General features: G+C 38.7%; 1 protein-coding gene and 1 long non-coding RNA gene across 4 annotated transcripts in view; one reads left to right on the top strand and one right to left on the bottom strand.

Annotated features, from left to right (window-relative positions):
• LOC118174319 overlaps positions 1-14,723 on the top strand; it is a 304,126-nt gene that overhangs the window by 258,667 nt on the left and 30,736 nt on the right. The gene's annotated exons all lie outside the window — the stretch shown is intronic.
• SHISA9 (shisa family member 9) overlaps positions 1-14,723 on the bottom strand; it is a 182,995-nt gene that overhangs the window by 139,174 nt on the left and 29,098 nt on the right. The gene's annotated exons all lie outside the window — the stretch shown is intronic.

The raw sequence follows: 14,723 nt of genomic DNA, 5'->3' as shown, positions 1-14,723 counted from the left end.
ACCCATGCACGTACCTTATGCTGGTCATTAGCACAAGCCAGTGGCAAAAGCTCATTCAATGTCTACTTTTTCACACAGCATTTGAGCTTACTAGGACTTCTGTCCAATTGAGGTAAGGCTGGTGTGACAGATTAAGAACGGGCACTGACTGCCATCTCTGTTTATGTTGTCTTTAAATTCATCTCTTCTACATTTAAAAGTTCAGAGAAAACATTGCAAAGTCTGCCAGGCAGGAAAGAGAGAACTTTAATTTCAGGGCTTGACTGGTTTTCAGGCTGCTTCTTGCTCTCTTACACTACCGTGTGACTTTCCTCAGGCTCTCCTCGTGCTGAGGCGTGACATCTATTAACTGGGGTAAAGTGATGCAAGCGTTTACACACAAGTGATCACTTTGACCCTGGTAAAATCTTGTGAAATGCTGAGCACTAAAACTAGTAGGAAGAAAGGATGGCTGGCACTTTCAGGCCTGGCCTCTATTACTTTTCCTAAGAAACTCTCTCATGCTTTACACGTTAGCTCAGCGATATATTTCATTCTTAATTGAGAGGAACTGTTTGTTATGCAGGAAGAAAAATGTAAAATTGCATCTGGTAGATAGGTAATGGCAACTCTGGGTTTTCTGATATTTTTGCAGTTTCTTGTTTTAGTTGTGTTTTTTTTTTTTTTTTTTTTTTTTTTTTTTAATACCGACTTTGGCCAAAAGCTGGTAGGCGGAAAAATATATTGGCATCTCTTCTTTCAGCAAATTGGACTCTGAATTTGGAACTAACCTTGGTATTAGATGTTTTCAGGTAATTGATAAATGAGTATCAAAATCAATTTTCTTGGCAATCAAGAACTGTAGCGGCAATTATTGTCTTTTAAAGACATAACAATAATGGGCTGTTTGCTCATAATTACTGTCAAGGTCATCAGAATCTGAAAAGAAACAGTATAGTGTCTCTGCTGTCTCTACTGCTACAACTGTTACTTCAAGTTTATAATGTCCTATATATTTCTTTGAGAACCTTCTGCATCTGTTTGAAAAAAAGATCTTTAAGGCAGATAAGACCTTGAACTGCTTGCAAATCTAATGCAGTGTTGGATTATCTCTTTTGTCTCTTTTTGCTGATTGGAAATAATTATTTGTCCCTGAATGCCAAGGACAGTTCTGCAAAATTGGCTGAACAAATGAACCAGTAACCCCAACCTGTATGTTTATATTGTTTTCTTGAGGATAGAAAAAATAGCCTTGTGTGGATACAGAGATAGAGGGGAAAAAAAGATTATTTTTTTTTTCCTGATACCATCTCTGACATTTTTGAATAACTAACACTCAAAAAGCGAAAGTAAAAATGTTGCCTTGAAAATAAAAGCTATTTAAATGCCAAATCCTAGTCAAAAGATCTGAGTGCTCTGCAGACTGGATGGCTGACCTTCAGAGAAGCCACACTGCAGTAAATAGGCAGGAGGAGAGTAGGAACTGGAGCAGGTTGGAGGAGGCGTGCTTGATGCTGTGGTCACGTCTCTGCAATTTCTCGTGATTGCCAGCCCCAGAGGGCAGTGGAAGCCATGCAATACTCCAGTGTTGGTAATCTAGTAGAACCAGCTGCTCCAAAATGGGAGAAGGGGGATGTACTGTCTCCAAGTCTGATTAATTTGGCCCAATGTGCATGCATGCCTTGAGATGCTGTAAACCAGAAAGGCATAAAACCTGCACACCAAATTCTCAAAACATGGAAGCTTAACTTATAGTAAGTTTAGGCTGTTGTACTCATACTCCATTGGCTGAAATCTGCTTGAAACTCCTTTTTTTATTCAAGTGTGAATCTTTCAGAAACCCAAGCTATAATATTAAGTAAAATAGGGCCTCTGTCTCAGCTGCAGCATTGGCACAGATGTCCAGCCTACTCACTGGTTTGTACAGCCTCCGATACAGCAGCACTGACCTGTGGGTCTGGGCATGGCTTATGGGGAAAACACAGGATTTGGATGGGACCACCCCATCTGGGACGTGAGAACTGTTAGCTCTGTGGCTGCACCTTTTGACATCCAGCCAGCTTGCTAGTGTAGTCATAACCTCATGGGTCTTGTCAGTGCTGAGAAGTCTGGCTTACCTGTGTTGTCCTGCCTCACTTGCTCTACCATTTCAAGCCACATTGAAGTTCTGTTTCTCAGTTAGCCGTTCCTTAAATGTTTTTTTAGAAACTTGAACCTAAACTTTTTTCATCTTTGGGAGAAGTTCTGCTATTTGCTGAGACAAGTCACACTATACTATAGGTATAGTGACTATACTGCTCACTGCTCCAAGGTTTGCCCAGGGAGGAGGCACAAAGAGCATCACAACGTATTTGGGGTATAACTTGTTCTCAGAGTCCTGGAGACCAAGGGCTGTAACTCATATTTAGTGCCCAGGAGCACCATAAGTGAGAAGAGTTTCAATGTTGAGTCAGAAAAATGGGCTGCAGGTCTAAAGGCTAAAGCACGGAGAGCATCTTCTGTGTGCACCAAGAAGTTCCATGTTTAAGTCCTCTATTGCAGGGCAAGGCACAGGGCTGAGCTTCATGGATACAGCTCTAGGTGTTGATAAGAGCAGACAGAATCCTAGAACCTTCCATTTCAGGTTATTTAGGAGAGAAGTAAAACAAAAGTTCTATATTTATAATTGTTTATTATGGTAATATAGGAAATCTGGTTTTTAAATGGGCAGAAGTATAGCTGCTCAATATTGTGTAAGAAGCATTATATGCTTTTACAAGTCTATCATATCAATTATTCTTGATTTCATTTGTCAATTGAATTATTTTTGTTTCTGTTCAATATTTGAAAAAGTGAGCTAAAAATAGATTGTTATATTCAGTTAAAATCAGCAAAATGCTTAATTCTTGAAGATTTTTGGTTTTATTTTGGAGAAGTGGGATTTTGGATGTTTTAATTGTCAATTTCAAGAACTACCCTAAAGCTATTTTAATTACTACCTAACTACCTAAACTACCTAAAGCTATTTTAATTTCTTGATGTAAGTACATGGAGAAATAAACTTTCATTGTGTATTGATTTTTTGGTCTGAAAGCAAGAGATTAATACTTCATATTATTTAGTTTATATATACTGTAATTAAGGCTGTTACACTGTAATCAGTCTGCTTCAAATAATCTTTTAGTGTCTCATAAATTAGACTGAATCCTGTTTACTTTTTCTTTTAGTACTGATATGAAAAAATAATTACACATGCAAAGCAATGTATCTGAATCCACCAGTCATGACACCCACTTAATATAAGACAGAAAAACTATAGGTAGGCACGTTATTGTCTTTTTTAATCAATCAGGCACTTGTTTCCTCCCAAAGATAAGCACGAAGTAAATGCAGGGCCCTATTAGACAAAGTTTAGTCCCGGCAGATCCAGCTTGAGATTCACCTCAGCTGAGCTTTGTTTGAAAAGTTGCAGTTTTCCCCCTACCACCATATGCTGTAGGGTGATAACATAATGCTGTACCCAACAGAAATAGACTGAGATTCTAGCAGTCCTTATAATGCTGGATAGCAGCACGTATATTGGAGTGGTTTTAGTCCCTAAATATAGATGGTAGAAGAGTCCTGCAAGCACTTGACTGGGAAAGGTCATCCCTGTACTGAGGATGTTGATTGATGTCAGATTTTGACTGGTGGCTGAGAGCTGAGGCTCCCACAAGTTGTGTATTCATTATCCCTTACAAATGAGCAAAAAGTTACAGAATGAGCAAAGCCCTGAGGGGTAAATGCTCCAAAGACATGCAGTGTTTTAGCCATTGAAGTCACTGACAATCGCCTAGCTGTGGCTGATTGGAGATAACCATATAGCAAAGGCTGCTTGTGACTTTTGAAATATTTAGCTCGAAATAGTGTAATCAGATGGGACACTGACTGAAAACTGCAGCGAGCTCATTGCATGTATGTTATGAATACAATAATGAAATACCTGTGAATTTTACAGCATGTCAAATATAGGCACCCTGCATTGGAAACATGCCTCCTCCGATTTTTCCTTCATAGGAAATTTCTGTCACAAAACATTTTATTCAGCACTTAAACTATTGTTCAGGGTTATTTTCACCATAAGACAATCTGTTGAACTTGAATATATTTGTCATCTTTAATCTTCCTAGAACGTTGTACAGAACATTCACATTTCCCGTTTTGTTATTAAAACCACCATTCAAAATAGCAAGCTTTTATTTACGAAGAATTCTGTTCATCCAGCTACCAGACACCTATATGCCCCAGAAAATGGATTTTTGTGTGTTTTCATACATTATGAAATGGGATGGCTGACATAGCACCAAAGCAGCACTGTACCTCCTGTACTCTCTCTTTTCCCAAATTCCTTTTACAGCACTTTTTCCACCCAATCTACCTTCACTCTCTTGCATGTCCCCCCTTCTAAGTTTGAGGAACCCTTTGCCCTAATGTGGCCAGATCACAAATAATTGTAACTAGACTCATCTCTGTTGCCAAGTGTTCAGTATATGTTGTTTGCTCCTCATTCCTGAAGAAAAAGTAAGTTACATCTGTGGAGCATAAGCTGTGCTTGTCACAGGTGTTTTGTGTTTTTTCTTCCTATTCTGCTTTAATTGCAGTTTAAACTCAGTTAAGTTGCCAGAGTTCTGGTGAAAAATTAAAGCTATAAGGAAGCAGGCTTGATGGTTTTCATTAGACTAGTTAGATTACATTTTTATCCTGAACTAGTATGTGTGACTTTCTTTAAAAACAAGGATTATGCTGGTTGCAGATTTGAAGAACACGTGAAGGATCACTTAAGTAGGCATCCATGCAGCACTGCAACCATACTTTGTGTCTGACTTGCAAATACAGATATACATTTGAAAATTAACTTCCAGGCACTGTTGTAGACTGATAGCACTTCAGAAAAAATTCATAGACATTGCAAGTAGAAAAAAATACAAATAAATCATTAAACTACAGTATTAGCTTTGGTTACGGGACTTTGCATTTATTTAAAATAGCTGACAAGATGCAGTTATGCAAAGTTTTCTAGTGGAATGTATAGCATAATTCTGGAAGAGTCTTGCTGTGAAGACTGCCTGACTTTTCGTTAGGTATGTAAGTTCACTTGTACCACTGGACACATCTGAATCATCTTTCTTAAAATACTGGGAGACTTGGTGTTTCCTCCCCTTTAACTCAATCTAGGTATTAGTATCCATCTGGAGATTTTCAACTGCTGTACCACAAATTTTCCCTGGAGATGCTGAAAAATATTACCGAAGCAGAAAGAGTAATTTATTGTATCATCCAAGATTTCCAGATCTCTGGCAGTCAAGTAGGAGCAGTGATGTCTTACGGTAGTTCTAACTCATGCTAAAATGAATACAGGGGCGTGCACAGAGCAATAAATTGCCCCGTGAGTTCAGCATATCTTAAAGGCCTCAGACTTGCTATGCAGTGTGTCCTACCCCTGCTTTTCTCCTGAGATTTCTAGGACAGCTACCTGCATGCCTGAAGTGTTCATTACAGGGAGCTGGGGTTATGGGTGCCCGTCATTTGTTCGTGACATTATGCAATGACTTCAATGAGTTAAGACTTCACTATAAAACTAAAAATTTCAAAACTGAAAAATACCAACAGGACTAGTCAAACTATATAAGTGAAGTGTGTGAAAAATAAGTAACCTTTTTTTTTTCTCCAGTTTTCAAGTTGAAAATGTAAGGCACTGCTTTATCAAGAAATTCATTTGTTTATCTTTGGATTTGTCATTTGTGATGGTACCAACCATCCTCACCCCATTTCATGTGGCTAACAACACCAACTGCGTATAAACCAAAGCCTCTGTGCAAGCACTGAGCTTTGGAAAGGTTCACGTTCAGCTTCAACCCAACCCTGGAGATAAAGTTAGTTTTCATGGGGAATAATTTTTGGTCTGGGTTCACAGTGAAACTACCTATGCTATGTAAAATAGATACCGAGGTAAAAAGACAGCAGAAACTCCAAATTTCTGCAAGTCCAAATATCAGTACTAGTCTGGTATCTGTCAGGGACTTAACTTGGATTATCTTGAAAGACTTAACAGAAATACTGTCAGGGAACTGGACATCAGCAAATATTCAGGACAGAAATAAGATCTGTCCCATAGCATGCAAGATACCATAAGCTCTTGGAAATGTGCTAGCACATTTGGCAAATGAAGTTTCAGTTTTCCAACTGTTTAAAATTATTTTCAATAAAATGTCATCTTTTTACATTTGCCTTCTATTCCAGAATTATGTGATGGCATTGAATATTCAACATATTTAAATCAGAAAATAGGATGATTGTGATTATGTAAAAAAAAATTGTCAACTGGAAAAAGATTTTTCCTAATGTTTTTATTACTGTATACTTTTTGAACTTTGTTTAATTTTTATAATTTTCACCATTTTCCTCATGGAATAGCTTCCATGACTTGAAAATAATGCACAGCTGTTCACGTATATTTGTTTATGTGAGTATTTAAACAAGTTTGTTTAAATACTTCATTTTTCCCTGGTTTTGCCTTCTGCAATTATCACAGCAAATAAGGTTAATGTCAGGAATGCCATTGAAGAGTATTAGTACTTTCTTTTGCATCTTCTATTGTACTGTATATTTATAGTAGAAATTGTAATAATTTGGTTTAAGAACAGAAGCAAGTTACATGGCATAGGTACAAGAACAACACAGGCTTCATGTTTCTGAGTCCAACTACACAAATAATTCTTAACATTTTTGGTAATTATTGTCTGCTGATCACAACTGAAACAAAATGAGGTAAGGCCAGCAGTACAAAAGGAGGATCTCTGTGTAAAGTTGAATTCCCAGAGCAAACAGGCAGTTCTGTTTCTCAGGTAGAATGTGGCTGTACAATTTTTTCTACCTTGCAGAGAATTTCTTTGCACAATATAGTAACTCCTAGGTCACACTGAACACTTGCCTATTGCAACCAGAAGCACAATTTAGCAAGGCTGCTTTGTAGGCTTTGCAGGATTGGTAGCAGCTGGCCCAAATTAGAGAAACCCACATTGTGCTCTGCTTTAGATTGCAGAAACCAATACAAAGCTCCCTTGTCTGGAATGGAAGAAGTTCAAAAAGCTGCCTGGCATCTTTACCCTGCTTTTAATCACAGCGAGGATGGGGGCCGTATCCCTTTGCAGAACCATCATCAGTAGTGCCATGCCTGGTTTGTGTTCACAGGACATTTCACTTCAGATTAAGCAGTCTAGATTGTAATGTTTGACTTCAAAGGAGTTTGCAGTGTATAAACATTAATACATTCATTAATAGAAATCATAATATAATGCAAACACAATTAGTTTAAAGCCAATTTATATTTAATGACATAGCAGTTATCAAAGCTCAATTACTCTAATTAGAATTTTATTCAGCAAGGCAAAGAAAGTGTTTGCTCAGCATTTTACTGGATGAGTCCCAAAGACAAATGGTGATTTAGGTTGTGGGTTTTTTTGAACTGAGTTTCTTATTTCTACATTCCCAGAAAAGAAATGAGATGTTGTTTATCTGCCTTCAGTAAAGTACCTCAATAATTTTTGCATAATAGTAGCAAAATACCTACATCATAGCAGTTTGTGAAATCAACTGATTCATGGGTATCTCATATACTTGGTAATACACTTCTTCCATCCCTCTTCAGTCAGTGAGATGTTTCTTGCTACAACCTGCTTTAGAGTTTATTCCTGCATTTGAAAGTCCTGACTTGTAGTATAAAAGTACATTAAAGTTACAAAGTATTTTCGTGGTAGTTTATTCCATGTTAAATGTGTTTTCACTGAATGCAAGTAGGGCTGCAGTAACTACTCTGTAATAAAATCCATGATCAGCTTCTCCATGGTCCTTGGTGAGGTTATGGAGCAAATTCCCTATAAAGCCACTTCTAAACACATGAAAGGCAGGGAGGTGATTGGGAGCAGCCAGTAGGGATTTAGAATGGGCAAATCATGCCTGACCAACCTCATTGCTCTCTTGGATGAGGAAACTGCACTGTAGAAGAGGGGGGGCAATGGATGTTGTATAATTTGATTTTTAGCGTAGCCTTTGGCCCGGTGTACCACAGTCTCCAGGTGGCCAGTAGCTAGTGGGGTACTCAGGGACTAGCAGTGGGACAAATTTTATATAATGTCTCCAGCAATGATCTGGGGGGTGGGATGAAGTACATTCTCAGCAAGTGTGTGCGCAACACCAAGCTGGGGAGAGTGCTCAATATGCTAGAGGGCAGGGCTACTTCTCAGAGGGTCCTGGACAGGCTGAAGAAATGGGCTAAGCAGAACTTCATGGAGAACTGCAACAAGAGAAAGTGGGAGGTCTCGTGTATGTGAAAGGATGCCATGGCACAGTGGAAGCTGTAAGGATGTTGCTCTGCAGAAAAATGTCTAAATATTGTGGCGGGGCCCCCAGAAAGGTTACAGAACTGCTGGGGTGTTCAAGAGTTAGTTGGACATGGCCCTGAACAACTTGATCTATTCAGGCCTAGTTTGAGCACAAGGTTGGACTGGACATCCTCTGAAGTTCCCCTACCCCCTAGACTATGATTCTATGACTATATGTTGTTTCTTGTTTAGTGCACTGTGTATGAGTGAAGACTTTGAAGAACATAGCTTTTATTTAAGTTAATTTAGTTAATTATTATGCAGTGTACTATTGGATGGTTACTGCAATGTCATCTTATTATTTTTCTGTGAGTTGGAAAATTCTTCCTACTCTGAAAAAAACTGTTTCATTAACTTCTGCTCCAAACTAGTGACACAAATATTTAATAACTTCTCTAATTTCTTGCTGGAACACTGATCAATGTGTTTCTGTGCCCTTTCTAGGAGATTAGAGGACACAGTATAACATTAAATGTCTGTACAATTATTTGAAAGAAGTGAAAAAAGGCCACAGTCTTAAAAACAGGCCCATCTTTTTAAAGACAGGCTATAGCAATGTAGAGATCCTACTTAAAAAAATAAATAACAAAATCCTGAAACTGATTTCATGGACTTTATGGGAAGGATTGGTACTATGACCATTCATGTGTTACTACGCTCCATAATACAGAAGTAAAGGTCGTCTTGAACAGGTAACCTGTAGCAAATTATCCACTGCCTGTCTTTCCTCTCTGGTGATACTGGATCCCCATTTGCAATGGTTTTTAGAACTCCCTGGTGAATATTCTAGATTGATACTAAGCATCTGTTCTAATACAATGTACGTGTAGTTCCCTTCCACATGATACATAAACATGACCTGTTTATATAGGTGCATCTTAAGTCCAGCCTAGGACAGTTTTTTGTTTTTTCCACATGAAAGGATAATAGATTTAGAGTTAATTACAACTGGCAGCTAAAGTCGTCCTCTGGGATAGTTCTGGCAGCTAGGGGTCACGGAGTGATGGGGATGTTCAGGCCACACACCTGCTTTCTTGGAAATGTCATCTCCAGCTGCAGGAGCACAGCCACACAAATCACTGGGAGAGGATGTGAAACTGTGCCCACAGAATCCACATATTCCAGGAAAAAATAGTGTTTAAATTACTGTTCCATGAAAAAGGGAGCCGATACAGAAGATTACAAACTAATCATTACTAGAAAGCAGGAAATTGGTTATAAAAATTTTAGGAATTGAAGTCAAGCTTTCTAACTTTTCCCCTAAATCATTAAGTCATTTGTTTATTTTACATGGCACTTTCTGTACAAAATTGTTAAATAGCAATGAAAGGCCTCAGTCTGCTCAGCTAACTGATGTGCCTGGATGCTATGTGTTTTATCAGTAGCGTAGACATTTTCTGCAACACGGACAGTCTGTTGAAATGTGAGAATTTGAAAGCTGTCTTAAATTGGATTATCTTTAGTAACAAGAACCTCAGGAACACCTCAAAAGATAGAGGCCTGTATTCGCAGGCCATGCTCGTGGCACTAGAAGACTTCCACCTTGTCAGGAAGTAACTGTAGAAGCACAGTGGCAGTACCTAGCTAGCTGCAGGGCCTTTTATTTTTTTTACTTTATTTTTTTTCCCAGCAGTCTGTTGTACTTAGCATGGAGACCTGTGCACAGCATACCCCAGAAAGCATGCTTTCTTCAGTCCTACGTTGAAACAATTTTCTCATAGATAAAACAGAGTCTTTAAGAGCATGTCTGTGTCCAACTGGTCCTGACATGGAAATTATAATGTAATTTTGAAGTACCCTTCCCTTACTCCACCCTACAGTTTGAAAATTCTCTTATAAAATGGCACATTGTGATCATGGGTAGGTAACTTCTCTGAAATCTAGTTAAATTCATCTTTAAATCCCAAGTGGGATTTTTTTGTGTGTGTATATACATACACATCGTTGTAGTATAATATTTAGTGACTATTTTAAACAGCTATTACAAATAGTATCAACTAACTATATATAAAAATAGTATACAATATCTAAGAACTTTTCTTTTCAAAGCAAGGGTATTTGATTCTTTCGTACCAATGAATAAAATGTGAGGGATAATGATATCTGACTACATTTCAAGGTCATTGAGTGTATTCCTGTTTCCACTCTTCTGTCACTGTTGGTGGCAAAAGATTTTAGTTGCAGGCAGCTTTCCAGAGAGCAAATGTAGCAGGATAATAATTTTGTTTTTGTCAAGGTGCTGCATCTTGTAGCCTGACTGTGAGCAGAACAAGTAGACTTTCAGCTCTCCGGATCTTGAATTAGTCTGGATCCTGGCATAAGTCATGAATGGCTTATTGGGCTTTTTCTAATCCATCAGATGACTGTATTTCATGTTCTACTGTAAATCTACTCAATTAATTAAAATCTATATCCTTTTGAAATTTGCTATTAGAAAATCTGTATGGAAAGAAGATCCTCTCTTACCAGTTGGTTCCATGGTGATAATGGTGATGCTATGAATTGTAGTATAAACATAAGTTCAAAAGTTTCCAATATTTATAAAAATGCCATTAGAAATGCTTGTCTGACACGGGGTGGGGAAGAAAATGAGCCTATTGTTTTTATTTAGAAAACATTATTATGGAAGAGCTGAATATCCGCTTTGCACAGTGTGGTCATTGAGACTGCTGAGTTCATTCTGGGGTTGCCTGATTGCCTGCAGATGCTGAAAGAAAAACAAAACAAAACAAAAAAACTAAAAGACTGTTTGCATCTTCCAAAAGGAAGTAAGGCAAAAAGTTCTTTTTGGCCATGGGCTCCATGGCAAAGTGACCTTGTACTCATTTTCCATGCGCTCTGTGAAGGCTGCTGACAGTGAAGCATTGACACCCTGGAGAACACATCCCTCGTCGTCACCACCAGGGCTCGCGTTACTGTCACTGGTATTCTGCTGGCCATAAATGAAAGGTTGTTGGCCAGGAAAGAAACACAACTTTGTTTCCCATTCATTCTTTTATGCTTTTTGGATTGAAACCTCATTTCTTTTGACTGCTATTTGGATGAGTGTTAATCATTTTCAGTTAGAAACCACAAGGTTGTTTCTGGCTGCATAGCCCCACCTCTCCCGTACCAGCCTCGCAGAGCTCCCAGGGACTCGAAAAAAGCATGGCAGAGAAGACAATTTATTATATTTATTTATTTTATACTGGGAATTATTGAAAGATTTCTAAATCGGTAGCAAAAAAATGAGAAAAATACCAACACAAGCCTCCCATTTCTCATTTGTCCTTCATGTTATTGAGGAACTGAACTATTTTATTGAAGGCATAGAATTAAAACAGTTATTTAAAATGCCTGTGAGGACAAGCAAACACGTTGCTTCATTTGTCTACAACCATCAGTCAAGTACTCTCTGTAAAATAGTGGTCACATTACTAAAACAATGAAGAGATTACATTTTTACTACATTTTAGGCTGACAAAACAGAAAAGAGGAACATAAAATGAACTGATTAAATTAAAACCTTTGATTAGCTCTTGTAGGACAAATTACTCTCCTAGTCTATTATGTCTGTACACACATATGAAGAACATGGGATTAATGTACAATTACTTTATCACTATGCAAGTTCTGTTGGTACACTGAAATATGTGAATGGATTTGCTTTGTGTAATTCAGAGCTATTGGGAAATCAGCAAGAAAGAAACTCAGAGGTCCTTAAAGGAATTAAGAGTCCTTAAGAAAATAGCCATTAATTTAGGGGTGCCTGCTTCCTGGCTCAAATCTGATTAGCAGGCTTATTTCTCTCGTATTTCAAACTCAGAAGGACATTAAATTGTTGAAAACAAACCTTGTGTCTACTGGAGAAGAAATATGAGCTGCCTGCAGCTACAAGTGGAGGGATGCCAGCAAAAGAGCTTGCTCATGGCCCCAAGCTGTAGCCAGCTTCCCTGGTGTTCTTCCAGGACTATTTTCTAAAGCCCCTCTGAGGGCTAGATGAGGGGAACTGGTCTGACTTTAACTACATATACAGGTGTTTTGTTGTGTTGTTTTTGTTTTTCCCCAAGCTATTTTAAAGCCCTAGCAGCCCTTCAGTCTGACTCAAAAGACAGTCGTGACGTAGCAATGCTGTTGTAATGGTGGGAAGGAGGGCAGGGATACTCCTCAGTAAAGAGGAAGTAAAAATGTTAGGGGCTGAGATGAGCACACTGAGCAGGTGATACTGCTGGAAATGTCTGATGACACCACAGTCACACAGAACAGAAAGATGCATCTTGCCTGTGCATCTGCATCTAGCTGCAAGTGCAGAGCACAGCACTGTATGGGCTGCTGCAGGGAAAGTTAACATCCCAGCCAGACCCAGTACAACCTGAACCACAGGCTGTCTGGGATGTACCTGAGGCATGTTCGTCACCAAGTACGTCACTGTGGGTTCTGGTAGTCATAGAGTGGGATAGGAGAGCATGGGGTATGGCGAATATACCACCTGGGGCTCAGTGCTGAGGCAGCTGGAATTAGGAAGGAAACCCTTTCGTTTTGCATGTCCAAAAAGCAACAAAAGTGCAGGATTCGCTAGTGGATGGTTTTGAGGGACTTGCTAGAAATGTTTGGCGTCACTCACTGCATTCTTGTGCAGGACAATGGGAGCAAGGTGATTGCAAAGCCTTGTGATCCAGAGTAAGGATGGGATTAGCCAACAGCCAAAGTAGGGCCTGGGAGGTGGAGGCAGTACCCGCACCGGGACGGGCGATACCTGGGCTGCTGTTCACCCCTGAGCCATCACAACATGGCACTCTCCTCTTCTTATGTAAGAAAATAATTTGCACAGCTAATGATTCTGTCTATCACCCTGTTAATAAAAGAGCAATAACAAAACCTGTGAGCATCCTATAAATAGAAGGCATGCTGCCCCCTCATCGTCCTCAACAAAGTCTCCACAAAAAGCAGAGTTAGCTTTGCAGGAGGAGCTGGAGGAGAAGCACTCTCAGTGGTTCTCAATGTGAGCAGGATGGCTTTCGTACACCTACCATAAACATGGTTACTCCAAAGGTTTTGTTTTCTACTTCTAGCTAAATTGATTTCCTAATTTGACCTACTTCATACCAAATAGCTTTTTGGTGTGGGCACCGCTGGCACCTACTGAACGGGGGACTTGCACACCCCCATATGAATCAGCAGCAGTTCCCATAGGAACTGTTGGCCAAGTTGCGTGCTTATTTATTGAAGACTGTGGGACAGAAATGTAAAAGTTTTGGGTGGAGACATTCAGCCTGTGGATTATGTTTACCATTGTCATATATTGTACAGAATTGGACATGCTGAAATATTTTCAGTTACATTACCTCATGAAGTTAACTTAAAAAACATTGTGCTGAAATGCTTGTAATCAATGGAGGTTTTCTTAAGCTGGAGTATTATCTGCTGTGAACTAGAGGATCTGTTAGCTAATCTTAGAGCTACTGTTCGTTTGACTACTGATTTTGTTGATACAAACTTACAGAGATAGTGAAAAGCCTCCTAATTGCTTGAGAAATACTTGAGCCTCTTCGCTTTTATAATTATTGTGATGTTTCACATTGAAAACAATGCCATGACCATTGTAGGTAGAAACCTTGAACTGATGGTAATGTCACTGCTATAGTAAACCACAGCCATAAATTTGTTCAGAAGAACATGGTATATGATCTTTAACTGCATATTTGACGTTCCTGTTGATGTAATTATCTTGCCATTTTAAGCTGGTGTCAAAAATTACTGTTTGGGAAATATTTTTAAATCCACTGATCATTCATGAAATGCAATTATTCACTTATTTTAACACAAACAATTCATAATACATTAAATTTTAAGTAAATGTTAGAATAATAGGGCTTTTGTTGTATCGTGTTTGCAAAATCAGGACTGGTATAGTGTAAATGGTTTGAGACTTAAGATATACACAGTATAATTGTCTGAAACAGACAGAATAGTTGTTGCTGTGCATGTTGGTGACTTGTTTCATTCCCTAATGAAGTTGTGTTTAAAGGTGTTGGAATTGTGGCCAGTAGTCTCTAGTATATCTCGAAAACTAGGACAGAAATTTCAGATACATTAAAAAATAGAAAATAACGAATGCTGTTTCCCTAAAGTTCACCTTCAGAACACAGAGCTAAAAAGATCATGCACCATATGCTACCTTGAACAGTGCTTATGCTGTACATTTCCAAACAGTACATGATGTACAATGAAACTACTGTGCAGGCACTTAGCAGGCACAGGATTAAACCCAATTCGTGTTATGAAGTGAAGTAATAACAATTAGCACGTTTCCTAGGTGGGAGCAACCCAGACAACAAGGTCATTGCTCAAGGGACTGGGTAAAGG

This window comes from Oxyura jamaicensis, chromosome 14 (genome assembly GCF_011077185.1).
Source record: "Oxyura jamaicensis isolate SHBP4307 breed ruddy duck chromosome 14, BPBGC_Ojam_1.0, whole genome shotgun sequence".
Classification (NCBI taxonomy): Eukaryota; Metazoa; Chordata; class Aves; order Anseriformes; family Anatidae; genus Oxyura; species Oxyura jamaicensis.
Note: the sequence above shows the minus strand (reverse complement) of the source record. Positions and strands in the feature narration are given on the sequence as shown.